Here is an 18,266-nt window from a genome sequence, read left to right on the forward strand (position 1 = left end):
TTAGTTGGTGTGTCTTATTGTATTTTCCATTTATATCTCAAAAACACCCAATTTTTCCATATTTTACGTGTTTTACGGGTTTTACACCATTAATTTTAGTCACAACACTTCTGATTTTCTAATTTTCTGAGCATAAACTGATCAAACTCATAGCAAGCAACATCATAATGCATAATCATCCCATGGGAACAAGTATTCATGAAGCAAATTGCATAAAACATCAATTTCCTTTGTAAAAATGAAATTACGTTTTTTGTGGGTTGCGGATTTTTATTTGCCATATCTCGGGACTGATTCCCAGCAACCATTAATGCTCATGACAGTCCGGAATCAGCAATCTTCATTCCTCTTGCATCACGGAGCAATCCGGTCTTCATTGGACAAGCATCCGTCATCCATTCTTCTTCTTCTTCTTCACCACGTGAATCTGCCTTTAGGGGAGAGAGAGGGAGGAGAGAGAAAGACTGAAATCAGAATTCTTCATAGAGACTGCCATTGGACGGGCAAAGACAGGCGATAAGACCAGCCAAGAGAGGGAAGATTAGCCCCATGATCAATTGTATGGGTTGCTTTCAGCCTGCATACTCCGTCTCCATCATGAGAGGGCGCAAAAAACTGCTGCCATGTTGCTCCACGTTTTTTCTTCATCTCTCATTCTCTCTCCACGTTTTTTGCTTCATAAGGTGCATAAAATTTTAGAGGGGGGGTCCAAACTCAAAAGGCATGCCCAATTTTGGCCTCCCAAGTGTCCACATTTTCATATCTTGACCATTTTATGGCCATTTCTCCGTCCGGACTCCGAATTGAGGTCTGAAAAATCCTGGACAGGTAACTCTTGTCAACCTGCATGACAGTCTGAAAAATTATGAAAAATCAATGTGTCGCTCGGGCGTCTTTAAAGCACTTTGGCGCTTAAAATCGTCCTAGATCGATCCGCCGCCTTCGACGTTGAATATTTTTCCCTTGATATTCGTAATTTTTAGCTATTTTTAAGCACTTCTCGGTATCAAAATTCCACTCTCAATCTAGTCACAATTTTGAGGGAACCAAGTGTAGAAGTTACGTGGCAATCAAATAGAATCTAAGCAAGGATTAGAGAACACACAACAAATATGAGAAGAACATAAAATTCATTGATTTCAAAAAAATTGATATAAAGATGGCTCTAGCCAGCCGTGCACTTCCACTGTGAAGCTTAGATAGTGATTCAGAGAGATGATAGGGAAAGAGCTTAAGGATAGTTGGAAGAACTCTAACTAGATGAAAGATAGATTTTTGATGGCTTTGGAGGGGTCTTTCTTTTATAGCCCGGGAAGGTAGTAAGGTTAGCCTAGTCGGACCATATTATGAACCTTCCCTAGTCACCTAGGGAATGTTCCAAGGAATATTTCCTTTACCATCCCCTAGACCCCAAAATAGGAGGCGTGGATAACTTCCACACCCTGCAACTTGATGCATTGTGCCTCAAGTTGCTACCAGCATATACTCTATTTAATCCAAAGCCTAGATCCACAAAGGCCACCTTTTTTCCATTTTCTCACGTAGATCTCATCTCGCATACAAGTGAGGACCCACTTGTACATGCCTTCTCCTCATAATGGGAGCCTTACAACTTAGAGCACCATGGATTATCAATGGTACCTTATGAGGGTGGGGCATTGAGTATATCTAACACCAAGTCCTTTGCTCTCAACTCCAGCACCCTATGTTGATTCTAGTAACCACATTGTACCATGAAAACCACCTTGCCACCACTGACTCAAAGCAAAGCTTTGATATCAATGTAATGAAGACAATTTCTTCCAAACAAGAAATGCTCAAAACAAACCAATAAATATTACAAAACCCATAGCTAGGATTATCATAGCTTGAAATATTCTTACCATAAGGAGTATTACAAAGGGAAAAATGAAGATAGATAGCAAGGTACCCAGCTCTTGCTATGCTTCTGGAGCAAAACATACATCCTTTTGCTATGATGGGAGGTCCAAACTTGGAGTCTTCAAGAAGTGAAAATTGATTAATGAGAAAAAAGATGTGCACATATTACATTTTTTATCTTTTATACTCTCCCCTAACTCTGTGCTTTATTACACCACCTCACACCCTCTACTATGTCACCCCCCTTTCTCTCCCCCCACTTGAAAAGAAACCCCTGAAAAAAATTATATACATGCTAAATGAGAGAGAGGGCAAGGCAGTCGGGGGGAGGAGGGGAGGGAGGCGAGTGGAGGGGTAGGAAAAAATATCATAAAGAGAGAGAGAGAGAGAGAGAGAGAGATAGAGAGAGAGAGAGAGAGAGAGAGAGAGAGAGAGAGAGAGAGAGAGAGAGAGAGAGAGATTTTGTCCTTTGTTTGCACCATTGTTATTGTCTTCACCTTCTTCTTCTTCATCAGTCATTTTATCAATGCCCTTACTATCTTAGTGGGAGTTTGACACTCATTATTCTCTCAAGTATTATTCTTTTAGTTGAGATGCAGAGCTCTACATAAGCTAGTATCCACCACTACTTGCCTTGGTGATATGGCATGCTATTATTCACTAGCATGTTAGGTGATCAATGTGAGGATATGCCAATGATTCTATAATTGGACTACCCACGTAGTCCATCCTTGGTTATGGTACATTTATTGTACCAACTCTTCTCCCCTAGTTGCAGGTTCACACTTTTTTGATCCGGTGTACATATGATTTGGTACTTTCATATTAGTATTTTATCATGCTATAGACTTAGTTCTTTTGTGTAGAAGAAGAAGAAAGAAGAAGAAGAAGAAGACTTCAGCCCTATCTCTATGTGTGCTCAAGTCTCCATTGTTTTTGTGTGTGTACTCTTGGTCTCTTTACCTCTCTTCTCTTTTGTCTATTTTTACGGTATTAGATCCATTCCACAGCCACATAGAGCTTGATTGAAGGCTAAGGTGAAGGCGTAAGAGCATAAAAGTAAGCAAGCAAGAATTGGTAAGAATCTCTTCCACCTTCCTCGATTTGCCTTAGGCTAGAGTCGTAGGAGGCTCCTCAAACTAGCAGAGCTATAGTCTTTGATTGCAATGAAACTTGATGAGAAAAAAGAATGGTATATATATTGCAGACAAACCCTTTAGGGCTTTTCCACTACTGTGATTTTTGGCATGTGAGAAAATCCAAACCATCATCATGGCCTCGGATGGTATCCCGTAAGGGAGAAATAGCCGTGAGATAAAAGATAGGGAGGGAAAGTAGAGGGAGTGAAAAGAAGGATTGAAGGAGGAAGAGTGGGAAAAAGATAAAAAAAAGGGAAGGAAGGAGAATGAGTGCTTTCTATTCCTTCTACCCCAAGTCAAAATCCTCCAAGGGTTCCGTGGTTGCAAAACCACACTCACCCATAAACTTTTTTTGATCCAAAGAGACGGTGGAATTCCAGAAGAAAGAGGAAAAGGCTATCTCACATTCGAACTACGATGCCGCCGAAGAAAGTCCAAGGTGTAGTTGTGGGAGGGTCATCTCCCGGTATCCATGTGGATATCTCACCCCAAAACCAGGTTTTTCTTCTTAGCTTTAATTCGGTTTGAAGTCGATCATGCAAAGAAAATTTGTTAAGGATAGGATATATTTGTTCGAGTTATTTGCAACGAAGGAGTTTAGCTTATGAATGACAATGTATAGAACTTAGCTTTCTTCAAATTGCATCAAGCATTATAAATTACGAGCAAGATTAACCATTTACTATAGTAGTATATTTTACTTAAATCCTAAGGTGTAGAAATTATATCTTGCACCATTAGTCTTATTCCTTTCGCAACGAATCGTTGTAAATGGTTAAATTCATGAAAGGTTTCTTTCGATGCTCAAATTACTAGGAAGTTATCTTTGCTAATTGCACATCTTAGCAAGGCAAATGTTGTTATTTGGCATGAGTTCATCTGTAAGGAAAACGGAAGTCAAAATTAAGCTGTATTGACTGGAAAGTAAATTGTCACAAGGATAGCAAAACCGTGACAAGACGATTAATGTTACCTTCCGAAAGATAACTAAACCAATCTAAACATAGAAACATTCATACCCTAAGCACTTGATTACTTTCCTTACTGCAGGGACAATAAATTCGTAAAGATAAGGAACTAGGGTTTGTCCCTAAGGTTCTTAAAAGAAGAAACCCTAGGCCTGACATACGTCAGCTTAAGAATCTAAACAGATTATTCCATCGCAGGACTTGCGTAACAGGTATGAAATCATTTAGTCTTGTGATTGATTCACAAGGAGAAAGGGTAAAAACCCTCATCAAGGATGGCAGATCCCTACGCAAGTTATCTTGCAAAAAGATGTATTTTTGGATATCCTTCTAAATAAGGAAAGTTGTAAACCGAAAACTAGCATATCTAAGGAACTTTAGGGTTAACCAAGTTGGGTATTCCCTACACCAAAATGTAAAAGACCTTGCCAATTTACAAGACACCTTGGGAACGAGTGCTGTTACACTCAAAAGGAAAGAACACTTCCTTGGCAGTTTGCCAAACAACTGGGTTGATTAATGGAAATGTTTGTGCTTGCTAGAGATTTTAGGGCTTTGTTTGAATTATGAATTACAAATTAAATGAGTACCTATACTTCAGGTTAAAGGCCTGAAGGGAGAGGCAGCTTCAGTTACCCCCGACTGCCTGCCTAACCCTAACCAAGGGGGTTGTTGACCGCACCGGGAACGTGGACCAAACCCGCTGCGAGAGGTCTCTCCGTTGAGCTCTACTTGGAGTAGGAGGACGCTTGGGTGCCAGGGGGGCTCTAGCCATAAATCCCTCGCCTTCCGGGTCCTGCACAAGAGGCTAACGTAACTCAGGATTGGATCTCGAGGCCTGCATACTAGTTGACGAGCGAAAGCTTCGAATAGTGATCCCTGAGGATTACTGGATAGCCTTCGGGCGGATTATGGACAAGTCTACGGGTGGAACTCCTTGTATTTCAAAGATAAAATGATGAAATGTAAAGAAAGAACTTGCTTGATATTGTTTTTCTATGTCACGTGATAAGATTACGTGAAAGAACCAGTGCTTAAAGGGATTAATTAAAGAAGCTGATTGTTATATGTCAAATTAATGTGTTAGATAATTACATAACTAAAACAAACCAAGGAAAGTACGGAGGATGGGCCATGGGTCCGTCCTACGGTTGGGTGGTCCCGGTTAGCCGGGAACTTTTCTCAGAAATCTCGAAGAACAGCGAAATGATCATCATCATCAAAACGAATAACGAGAACGATGACCTAAAGTTACTTCTTACCTGATTTACGTTGTTTTAGGGGAACGGAATGGGACTATGCCTTATGGCAGAGAGGTTGAGCTTTGCATCCCTCTCGTTTCCCATTCTCCTTGAACCAAGTGCAGCGTGAAGCTGCTTCGGACCTGGCGTTTTTGCGTAAAGTAGTTCGCTCTGGTCTGACGCTAGTTGCTGTTAGCTAATGACCAAACAGGAAAACCCTAATTCTGGTGGATCCTAAGTGGAAAACGGCTAGGATACTTTCCACTACGTGGCAGGTGCGGGAAGACCTAGATCGCAAAACTCGTAACATTCCTTGGGAGTGCGGGCGGTGTTTTCTAGATATACTTTTCGATGGACGGCTAAGACGTGTCCTGGATGATACCAGGGGACACGTTACAGTTGGTATCAGAGCCGACCAATAATGGAATTGTTTTTATGAGATCCCAATAAAATGAAGTAAAGAAATTGTTGCTATCCAAACATTTTCTCATCTTCAATGTTGTCTTGCAGAATTATGAAGCATGGAACAAGTTTTTGGTATTTCGGGTCATGTTTATGACTGCAATGCATTCTCCGCTTTGTAGACAAAGAATTGGGATGATGAACATCCTGGAGCAGATTTATAATCCATCATCTTTATACATAGAACGAAGATGGACGGGGTCTTCAGGAATCTACTACATAGCCGCCCACCGGTTTGCTTATCTACAGACCAACCTAAAGAGGATCAAGTGGTTGGAAGACTTGAAAGTCGTGAAGCTGTTCATTTTTGTGGAAGCTCACGTAAATTCGACTTTACATATTCAAGGTCGGAGGGTTGAAATGAACTCATATGTATATGAGGAAGTAACCCGTGTAATCCCAGCCGACAGGATTAAAGTGTTGGGCCGCCATGGGAAGTATGGATTCCAATGGAAAGGGTATCCTGAACTTCCAATGAACTATCGATTCCTAAAAATTCATGACCCAAAACCCTACTATTACACAGTTCTTGTAGACAACTGCAATACAACGTTGTTCTCCCCAAACTGAATGTAATGATTGGATTATCATCACGCGAAACGTTGTATAAGGCTATGCCCATGTAAATATAAATAAAGACTTCTTTTATCAATATCTCGCTGGCATAAGAGTTGTTAAAAAGTTAAGTAGCTACATTGTTTACGAGATAGCTAAACTAAAAATAAAAGATAAGCTAACATCGATTATCATATAATAATGTTAAGAAAACTTTTATCCAAGCACAACCCCAGGTACAGGTTCCAAATTCGCCTCCTACATCAAGTACTGCTGTGACCCAGGAGAAGAAGTTCCTCCTCAAGCAGATAAAGCCACCCGAGTTTGATGGGAGAGGCAGAATCGTCTAGGCTGATGCTGAAATTTGGATTGAATCCATGGAGGATTACTTTGAAGCAGCTGGTACTGCACCTACCAATCAGGCCATGCTCGCCAGGTTAAAACTCACCGACGAAGCCAGACTTTGGTGGAAGCAATCATACAGGGATCAAGGGACTTCAGAGGGGTCCGTTACCTGGGAGAAGTTAAAGAAAGCCGTGCAGGGAAGATATTTGCCACCTGCATATCGTACGCAGAAAATGAATGAGTTCTACGAGCTAAAACAGCTAGGACTCACCCTTGACGCATACTACTCTAAATTTGTCTCACTCTTAAAGTATGCGCCACAGATGGACATGACACAGCAGGTGTCCAAATTTTGTACGGGCTTAAATCCACCCGTAAATACCCGTCTCGCATCTATGCGTCCATCAGATCTTCAGGATGCACTCATTCGAGCGGCGTCTATAATTCAGGAGGTGCAAGCTAGACCAAGGGGTAACAAAACTTGGTCCTATAGTGACCCGAACAGAGGAGCATTTAGACCTCAAGTGAAGAGAGTTCAAGGTCACAATCAGGGACAAAGGAAGAAAGCAAGGACAAATAACGTCAACAACTTTGTTCCTACTCAAAGTAATGGCAGAAACCTCCGATGTTTCCACTGCAACGAACCCAGTCACTTCAAGAGGCAATGTCCCAAGCTCAGCGGAGGACATCGCCAAACGTCTTTCCAAGGAGCAGGCAGCGGTCAAGGAGCCGTTACCCATGGAAGAGGAAGAACCGCTTGCATTGCCAATAGGCAAAGATGCGAAGAAGAAGAAGAGGAAGATTTGACTATGGAAGCAGAATTCGAAAGAGCGACAGTCCATGCCGCTTTACACAAGAAAGGACCAAATCGCCAGTTCTCAGTGATTCAGACACCGTCGGACTATCAAGGTAAAGATTTCAAAACCTTGATTGATTGTGGCAGTACACATTCCTTTATCTGACCAGCATGTGCAAAAAGATTAGGAATAGCCATAATAGAAGCACCTACCCTGCTTATGGAATTGGCAAACGGTCGCGAGGTAACTTGTACCAGGCAAACTGCTAAGGTGGAATTCTTTCTGGGAGGAAAGAAAACCTCAGTCAAATTCAGAGTCATGAATTTAGGTATCCATGAGTGTCTACTCGGGATGGATTGTCTTAAGCCTAATGATGCCCACATCCACTGTGGAAAGGGTCAAGTTTCCGTTCGAAACTCTGAAGGGGAGTTTGTCACATTAGTGAGCTTTGCTAGCATGCAACTCATTGAAACAGAGATGAACTATTCCACTATGGAAAGGGAGGGGCTAGCAGGAGTGCTAAGAATCCAATTAGCCAAAATATCTAGGATCATAAAAGGAGTCAGAAAAGGATTTCCTGTTTACCTGATCAAACTCAACAAGTTAGATCAAAAGCAAGAGTCTCATGAAGGGCCTTCTTGGCTAAAGGAATACGCTGACGTATTTCCTGAGGAATTGATTGAACTTCCGCCTCCAAGAGAAGTAGATCATGAGATTAGGCTAGTGCTTGGAGCTGCACCAATTGCAAGGAGACCTTATAGAATGTCCATACCGGAAGCAATTGAGTTGAAGGAATAGCTCAAGCAACTGTTAGATTAGGGTTACATCCGGCGTAGCAACTCACCGTGGGGAGCTCCAGTACTATTCCAGAAAAAGAAAGATGGGACACTTCGACTATGTATTGATTATCGAGGGTTGAATCAATCAACAGTCAAGAACAAGTATCCTATTCCTAGAATAGATGAGCTTATTGATCGTCTTCAGGGTGCAAAGATCTTCTCCAAGATTGATCTCAGGTCAGGTTACTATCAGATAAGGATCAAGGAAGAAGATATTCCAAATACGGCCTTCAATACAAGATATGGGCACTTTGAGTTCTTGGTTATGTCATTCGGGCTTACAAACGCACCTGCTACCTTCAACAGATTAATGCAAGATATCTTTAGACCATATCTTGATGATTTCATGCTTGTCTTCTTCGATGACACTTTAGTCTATTCTAAACAGGAAGAAGATCATGAACCTCAACTTCGGATTGTCCTTGAGACAATGAGGTCTCATAGCTGTATGCAAAAATGAAGAAGTGTGCATTCTTCAAGCGTTAGATTGAATATCTAGGATTCATAGTATCATCAGAAGGAATATCAGTAGACCCAGCCAAGGTTAGAGATGTGCTTGAATGGCCAATACCAGTATCCGTCAAGGAGATACATAGCTTTCTTGGATTGACAGGATGGTATAGGGTCTTCATCAAAAACTATGCTTTGATTGCATCACCTCTTATAGACTTACTAAAGAAGCAGACTTCCATTACATGGTCAACTTCCGAACAAAATAGCTTCGACAAATTGAAGCAAAGTTTGGTATTAGCACCTATTCTAAAACTTACTGACCTCAATAAGGAGTTCGAGGTAGTAACTGATGCTAGCATTCTTGCCTTGGGGTGTGTACTTATGTAGGAAGGTCATCCAGTAGCATATTCTTCAAGGAAATTGAAGAGCCATGAAAAGAATTATGCCACGCATGATCTGGAATTACTAGCTGTCATCCATGCTCTAAAGCTTTGGAGACACTACCTGTTGGGTAACAAGTTTACTCTAGTAACCGATCATAAGAGTCTCAAATGGATTTTTACCCAGAACGAGCTCAACATAAGGCAACATCGGTGGATTGAAGTATTGGAGGAATATGATTTTGAAATCAAGTACCGACCAGGGAAAGAGAATGTAGTTGCCGATGCACTGAGTCGCAAGGCATTCCTAAATTCCCTAATCTTGCAAAATCCATCAACGGCCAGATCTCTGGCTACAAAAGTATCTATGCCAAACAACCCTATACTTGAACTAGCTAGAGAGGAAGCATGCCATGATTTGGCCTACCAAACAATGATAAAGGAGATATCTACCAAGGAGCAGAATCAGAAGTTGCAAGCTAAGTATCAGAAATTTTCCATTGATAATGGACTTGTCTACTACAGAACAAGGCTGTGTATACCAGCAAGCCATTCACTTAAGCAGAAGATATTATGGGAAGCTCATGATTCTCCTTTCGCAGGACATCTTGGCTATGCTAAGACTCTTAATGCAGTTAGGAAGAGCTATCATTGGGAGAGGCTTAAAGGTGACGTTCTCAAATATGTCACTAAGTGTTTGTCTTGCCAACGTATCAAAGCCGAACATGTCATGATGCCAGAGAAACTGCAACCGCTTGACATTCCCCAAATGAAATGGGAATTCATCAGTATGGATTTTGTTGTGGGCTTACCCCAAGTCCAAGGAGGATACAATTCCATTATGGTTGTGGTTGACATGCTTACCAAGGTTGCACACCTGATTCCAGTAAAGACAAACTATAAAGCCTCCGACATTGCAATATTGTTTATCAAGGAGATATTCAAGCTACATGGGTTACCTAGAAGAATCATTAGCGATCGAGATTCTCTCTTCACATCACACTTCTGGAGAGCTATCTTTGAAGCTATTGGGACTCAACTCTGTTTTAGCACCGCCTACCATCCCCAAACGGATGGCCAAATAGAGCGAGTAAATCAAATCATTGAGGATATGCTTAGGGCATACTGCTGTCGAGAGCCAAAGAGGTGGATTCAATACTTGCCATTAGTTGAATTTTCCTACAATGCTTCTTACTAGCAGAGCATTCAAATGACCCCTTTCCAGGCATTGTATGGTCATGATTGTCGAAGTCCCCTAAACTTTTATGATCCAACCCTAAGAGTTGAAGCTTCAAGACAAATGTTGGAGGACATGGATGATCAAATAAGGTCAATAAGACAAGACATACAAGCGGCCAAGGATAGGCAAAAGGCATATGCAGATTTGAAACGTCAAGATAGAGTCCTCGAAGAAGGAGACATGGTCTTCATTCGTGTACGCCCTAAAAAGAGTTCTCTATCCCTTGGAGAATGCAAGAAGCTAAGTCCAAGGTATTGTGGGCCGTACAAAATCCTCAAATGCCTAGGACCCAATGCTTATAGATTGCAACTCCCTGAGAACCTAAAGGTTCACAATGTATTCCATATCAGCCTATTGAAAAAATATGTACCCAACCCTAATCATGTACTTGATGACCAACAAATTGTAATGCCTAGTCAAGGAGTCCTTGAACTAAGGCCGGAAAGGATCTTAGATGTTAGGGAAAGACACTTAAGATCTAGAACCCTGAGAGAATGCCTCGTCCACTGGAAAGATTATCCCGAAGAGGATGCCACTTGGATAGATGAAAGCTCTCTCAACCATCAATATCCCCAGTTTATCTCGAGATGAGGACATCTCGATTCCTCCAAGGGGGAGAGAATGTAGTATTCCGCGTAAAAAAACGAATTGGATAAATGGAATTTTTAAAAAAATTTCCCCCTATCCCTCCACCCGACTGACGAGCTGGAGGGGGAGGGAAATAGTAGGAGCCATTAAGCTCCTTGTTGGAGCCTTATGGAGGGAGGGGGGACATGCATGTCGACACGCAGGGGAGGGAAGATCCCCCTCCCCTCCATTATTTAATGACGGGCCAGAGATGAGGAAGGAAGGAATGGAAGGCTACTACCGCCTGCTGTACCGCCAGGAGAGGCCATTCGTTAGCCGTGAGGGAGAGAGAGTCGACACTCCGGTGCATGCCGACACGTTGGTGCTGCCGAGGTGCAGTTGATCACGCCGCCGAATTCCTACACGACGTCGCTTCGCCGTGGCCACGCCAGTCGACAGAACGCCATTACGGCGTTGAATTTCCTCCCCCTCCTGCCACGTAAAAAGCCATAGAAGCTTCTAAGGGGGCTAGCTAAGCCCCCTTTCACCCCCCCCCCCCCCTCTTATGCCCTTTTTAAAACCCTTTTTCCCCCCCAGGGTTAATCCCCCCCTAAGCCCCCTTTGTCCCCCCCCGGGTTTAATCCCCCCCTAAGCCCCCTTGTTTCCCCCCCTGGGTTTAATCCCTCTAAAGCCCCCTTTGTTCCCCCCCCCCGATTTTAATCCCCCCTAAGCCCCCATGTTCCCCCCCCCCCCCCCCCCCCCCCCGGTTTTAAACCCCCCCTAGGATTTTTAAATTCCCTTTTCCCCTTAATCCCCTCCCTTGACTTTGGGAACCTACCCCCGGTTTTAATTCCCCTAAGCCCTTTTTCACCCCCTTATAACCCTTTTAACCCTTTTTCAACCCCCTCATAACTCTTATTTTCCCACAAATCCCTAAGCTTTCTTCTTAATCCCCCGTATCCCCATTATTATTTTCCCCCCCGAACCTAAAAATCCAAACCATCATCATGGCCTCGGATGGTATCCCGTAAGGGAGAAATAGCCGTGAGATAAAAGATAGGGAGGGAAAGTAGAGGGAGTGAAAAGAAGGATTGAAGGAAGAAGAGTGGGAAAAAGATAAAAGAAAGGGAAGGAAGGAGAATAAGTGCTTTCTATTCCTTCTACCCCAAGTCAAAATCCTCCAAGGGTTCCGTGGTTGCAAAACCACACTCACCCATAAACTTTTTTTGATCCAAAGAGACGGTGGAATTTCAGAAGAAAGAGGAAAAGGCTATCTCACATTCGAACTACGATGCCACCGAAGAAAGTCCAAGGTGTAGCTGCGGGAGGGTCATCTCCCGGTATCCATGTGAATATCTCACCCCAAAACCAGGTTTTCCTTCTTGGCTTTAATTCGGTTTTAAGTCAATCATGCAAAGAAAAATTGTTAAGGATAGGATATATTTGTTCGAGTTATTTGTAACGAAGGAGTTTAGCTTATGAATGACAATGTATAGAACTTAGCTTTCTTCAAATTGCATCAAGCATTATAAATTACGAGCAAGATTAACCATTTACTATAGTAGTATATTTTAGTTAAATCCTAAGGTGTAGAAATTATATCTTGCACCATTAGTTTTATTCCTTTCACAACGAATCGTTGTAAATGGTTAAATTCATGAAAGGTTTCTTTCGATGCTCAAATTACTAGGAAGTTATCTTTGCTAATTGCACATCTTAGCAAGGCAAATGTTGTTATTTGGCATGAGTTCATCTGTAAGGAAAACGGAAGTCAAAATTAAGCTGTATTGACTGGAAAGTAAATTGTCACAAGGATAGCAAAACCGTGATAAGACGATTAATGTTACCTTCCGAAAGATAACTAAACCAATCTAAACATAGAAACATTCATACCCTAAGCACTTGACTGCTTTTCTTACTGCAGGGACAATAAATTCGTAAAGATAAGGAACTAGGGTTTGTCCCTAAGGTTCTTAAAAGAAGAAACCCTAGGCTTGACATACGTCAGCTTAAGAATCTAAACAGATTATTCCATCGCAGGACATGCGCAATAGGTATGAAATCATTTAGTCTTGTGATTGATTCACAAGGAGAAAGGGTAAAAACCCTCATCAAGGATGGCAGATCCCTACGCAAGTTATCTTGCAAAAAGATGTATTTTTGGATATCCTTCTAAATAAGGAAAGTTGTAAACCGAAAACTAGCATATCTAAGGAACTTTAGGGTTAACCAAGTTGGGTATGCCCTACACCGGAATGTAAAAGACCTTGCCAATTTACAAGACACCTTGGGAACGAGTGCTGTTACACTCAAAAGGAAAGAACACTTCCTTAGCAGTTTGCCAAACAACTGGGTTGATTAATGGAAATGTTTGCGCTTGCTAGAGATTTTAGGGCTCTGTTTGAATTATGAATTACAAATTAAATGAGTACCTATACTTCAGGTTAAAGGTCTGAAGGGAGAGGCACCTTCAGTTACCCCCGACTGCCTGCCTAACCCTAACCAAGGGGGTTGTTGACCGTGCCGGGAAAGTGGACCGAACCCGCCGCGAGAGGTCTCTCCGTTGAGCTCTACTTGGAGTAGGAGGACACTTGGGTGCCACGGGGAGCTCTGGCCGTAAATCCCTCGCCTTCCGAGTCCTACACAAGAGGCTAACGTAACTCGGGATTGGATCTCGAGGCCCGCATACTAGTTGACGGGCGGAAGCTTGGAATAGTGATCCCTGAGGATTACTAGATAGCCTTCGGGCGGATTATGGACAAGTCTACGGGCGGAACTCCTTGTATTTCAAAGATAAAATGATGAAATGTAAAGAAAGAACTTGCTTGATATTGTTTTTCTATGTCACGTGATAAGATTACGTGAAAGAATCAGTGCTTAAAGGGATTAATTAAAGAAGCTGATTGTTATATGTCAAATTAATGTGTTCGATAATTACATAACTAAAACAAACCGAGGAATGTGTGGAGGATGGGCCATGGGTCCGTCCTACGGTTGGGTGGTCCCGTTTAGCCGAGAACTTTTCTCAAAAATATCGAAGAAGAGCGAAATGATCATCATCATCAAAACGAATAACGAGAACGATGACCTAAAGTTACGTCTTACCTGATTTATGCTGTTTTAGGGGAACGGAATGGGACTATGCCTTATGGCAGAGAGGTTGAGCTTTGCATCCCTCTCGTTTCCCATTCTCCTTGAACCAAGTGCAGTGTGAATCCGCTTCGGACCTGGCGTTTCTGCGTAAAGTAGTTCGCTCGGGTCTGACGCTAGTTGCTGTTAGCTAATGACCAAACAGGACAACCCTAATTCCGGTCGATCCTAAGTGGGAAATGGCCAGGATACTTTCGCTACGTGGCAGACGCGGGAAGACCTAGATCGCAAACCCCATAACATTCCTTGGGAGTGCCGAGCGGAGTTTTCTAGACATACTTTCCGATGGATGGCTAAGACGTGTCCTGGATGATACCAGGGGACGCGTTACATAATTCTAGCTACTTTAGCTTGAAGAATTCATTCATCCTCAAAGTCTAGTAGGTTGGCATAAGGTATCATTTGCGTACAATATCTTTGAACTGAGCCCAAGTGACAACAACTTCAGAAATACCTTGATCTTTGCCCTATTGCTTCCACAATATCGGCCAACTAACTTAGTTTTGGCTATCATTGCTTGATTGGAAGAAGCAATTGCTACATCAAAGAAATAATCATTCATCACCTCAATCCATATCTCCGCCTCCGCTGCGACATCTATTCCTTTTCCACCAAACTCCGGTGCCTTAATCTGCTTGAGAAGGAATTTCTTCTCTTGCATGTCAGTATTTGTGGGTGCAGAAGGTACTTGACAATGAAGTCATACCACTTAGGTTATTGTGTTTAGGATATGTCTACGAACCATACATTAATCAATCATGTATCATTACGAAGTTTTTCTCTGATACCAACTATAATGTGTCAATGCATTATTAGTGAGTTTGGGAATCTCCCAATTCCCATTTTTTGAATACTAAAAATGTGGGACTTGGATAACATGCCCATAAGTTTCTCAAAACCATATGATATTCCTATCATTGGAAAGCACTTGAAAAATGGAATATATTGAGCTATAGAACGCTCAATTTGGAGTTATAGTGTTCAAGTTATGATAAATCTAAAGATTTGACCACGTGTCCCAAAATTATGGGAAATTTCCATATTCCCCAATATGGTGTTTGCCCACCTATCAGCTTTCCAAGCACGTTTTTAGTGGTCCATCGAGAAACGAATCTGAGCGTACTACCCGACACTCCCATGGAATGTTACGGGGTTTTTCACCTAGGGTTTCTTAAGTCCACCTCGCAATGGACCGTTCATGGCCGAACCCACTGGGATCGACCTGAAATTTGAATCCCTAGTGGTCAAGGTCTCTTGATAGCATTCTAGCATCGATTCCTGGACATCCTACTTTACACAGAGATACCCAAGCCGAAGTAGACCCATGCCGCACTTGGTTCAAAGAGAATGGGAAATGATAGGGATGTGCTACTCAACATCTCTACCCGTGGGGCATAGTCCCATTCTGGTCCCCTAAAACAACGTGAATCAGGGTTCTAACCTAACAATTTCTGAGGGTCAAATGTTGATAAAACCTTGTCAATCCAAAAAATATATCAAATTACGACTCTCATTTTATTTATTTATTTTAATTAAATAATTTTTTTTAGTTATTAACATTAGTTAGTTTTTACTTTAGTTAGTCTTTAGTTAGTAATCTTACTAACTTATTAATTGACTAACTAACTTTCGGACTAACCAACTAACTTTTAATTGCATGGAAATATTACAAAGGGTTTTTTGATGGACCTCAAAACGGGCCGACACTGGCTCATGCACTAGCCGGGCCTCGTCACTACGCACAAGACAACCCCTCGGCCTCGCGGCCAGGAGCGTCTATCAAAATCTCTGCCTTCCTAAACATTGCGTTTGTAATACGTCGTTTGTAGTCCAACTGATCCTAACCCAATATTACTCCTCAGAGGAAGTCCCTTACACATTGCCTAATGGCACCAAGCACAGACATAGGGGGTATGAAATCAATATTGTGCACATGTGGAAAACATCCTTTCAATGATTTTCAACTACCATTCTTATGCGGCGCTGCACGAACCTAGCACAAAGGAAACCCTCGTGCTACTAGGCCCTTATTTTATAATTATTCACCAACCTATATGGCATGCAAACAGAAACAGCAATCTTTTCATCATCTTACTCCACATTTAGACACATTCTAACCACTCTATCCTTCCATCGATCAAATGTTGCATTGTTGTATAGATTTATAGGGTATTTTGCCATCATTTTATGTGTAGAAAGCGGGAAAAACACACTAGAACAAGAAGGCGGGGTTGAACTGAGGCAAATCCTCATGCTTCAGTCCCCACAAACATTCACAAACATTGTTCTTAATTTTCATTAATTTTCCGCATCCAAAATGCATTTTTCCCCTATTTTTTATGGTTTTTCTCTATTTTCCTTGTATTTTTCCTTATTTTTTGCATTATTTTATTACTGAAAATTCAAAATAGGTTATGGGCTATGGCCCTTAGTTCCTTCTTGCAGCAAAAATGAAAATTTAGTTGGTGTTCCTATTCATTTTCCCATTTTTATGCCCAAAAACATCATTTTCCCTTGATTTTCCATATTTTACGTGTTTTAGTGTATTATTTTGAGCCACAAGATGCATATTTTTCTGATTTTCTGATTATGATCAACAAGTACTCATGGAAAATAGCAACATAAACAATTTTTAGCCCACATGAACAACATTTTATCAATCAAAAGCCATGAAATCTCAAATTTCCTTTGAAAAAATTGAATTACCGCTTATTTGCGTGTTTCGGGTTTCATGTCCATGGCTGCAAATCTGAAAATCAGTAGCACTTCAACTCCAACACAATCACAAATCACCATTTCCAGCCCGTGGAGCAATCCGATCCATGCCAGACCTCTTCCCACATGAATTCCCCCTTAGAAGAGAGAGAGGGAGGAGAGAGAAAGACTAGATTTCTATCTCAGCATTCAGGCCATCAATTGAGGAGTGAAGGGCAGCGAAATGATCAGTAGGGAAGGAGAAGATCGGGCCCATGATCAGTTGGCATGGTTGTTCACAGGCAGCATGAGGCATCTCCCATCCTTCAAGCGCAATTTTCGGCGCTCTCTGATGGCGCCCTCTTCCCATGATTTGTTGCTTCTTTCTTGCATGAAACTTTCATGTGACATTTAAATTTTTGGGCTCCCAAAGGTTACTTGCCCATTTTGGCCAAATTTTGTCCACCCCTTCGCATCTTGACCATTTCCTTGGCCATTTCCCCGTCCGGACTCGGAATTGAGCTCTGAAAAATCCTGGGCGTCCGGCTTGGCATCACGCATTGGCCAATAGCCCGTGTCAACTCACACGACTGTCTAAAAAATTATTAAAAATCAACAAGTGTTGCTCGGGCACCTTTAAAGCACTTTGACGCTTAAAATCGTCCTAGATCGAGCCGCCGCCTTTGACAGTGAATATTTTTCCCTTGATATTCAGAATTTTTAGCTATTTTTAAGCACTTTCCGGCATCAAAATTCTGCTCTCATTGGCGACCACGGGATAGGGCGACTTAGCCCGTCGAATCCACGAACATATCTGCACATAAACAACCAAAGAAGCATCAAACTGATACAAAACAAATATATAATAAAACTCAACACAATGCTCCCCCTACCCCTGGACAGAACCAAGGCATGACATCCACAAGGAGTAGGCCTAGCATCATCTAATAGAAGATCCAAAGCGAGTCACTAACCAACTGCTCCAACACAGCCAAACTAAAAACCCTATCAAAGAGGTTGCCCTAAATGGTAGTCTGAACTACTTACCAACTAAAGACAACACAACTAGGAGCTTCTACAAGGCGAGGACTCCTATAGCCTGATCAAGGAGTATTTTCTTTCAGTACAGTTCTTCTTTTAGGGTTTTTATTGGATGAACATACTTGGGCATGTAAAAAGGAGGGAGCTGAGCGTAGTGACCCAAGGAGAACAGGGCATCGGTCTCAGGACCTGTCTCGGCACCCAAGAACCTACCAAGCCCTCGCATGGCGACACTTAATACTTTTCTAATGCTCACTTTTATTTTCGCTCCAACCTTCCTTGTTTTGTTATTTATTTTTTCCAGCAAGAAGCCACCCCTAGGAAGACAAATCTGGTGCTGAATCTTCAGATCTAAAACCATGCAGCATTGATCCCCATTTGGACCTCTCAAAGTGCAAACTGGCAGAACTGAAGACTATCGCCAAAGCTAAAGGTGTAAGAGGTTATTCAAGGATGAAGAGGGGAAACCTATTTTTGGGTTTTGAACCGCTTTTGGAGGGAAAAAGCAAGACAA

The sequence above is a fragment of the Lygodium microphyllum genome, chromosome 30 (assembly GCF_053477565.2).
Source record: "Lygodium microphyllum isolate KBCC chromosome 30, Lygodium_microphyllum_v1.1.10, whole genome shotgun sequence".
Lineage (NCBI taxonomy): Eukaryota > Viridiplantae > Streptophyta > Polypodiopsida > Schizaeales > Lygodiaceae > Lygodium > Lygodium microphyllum.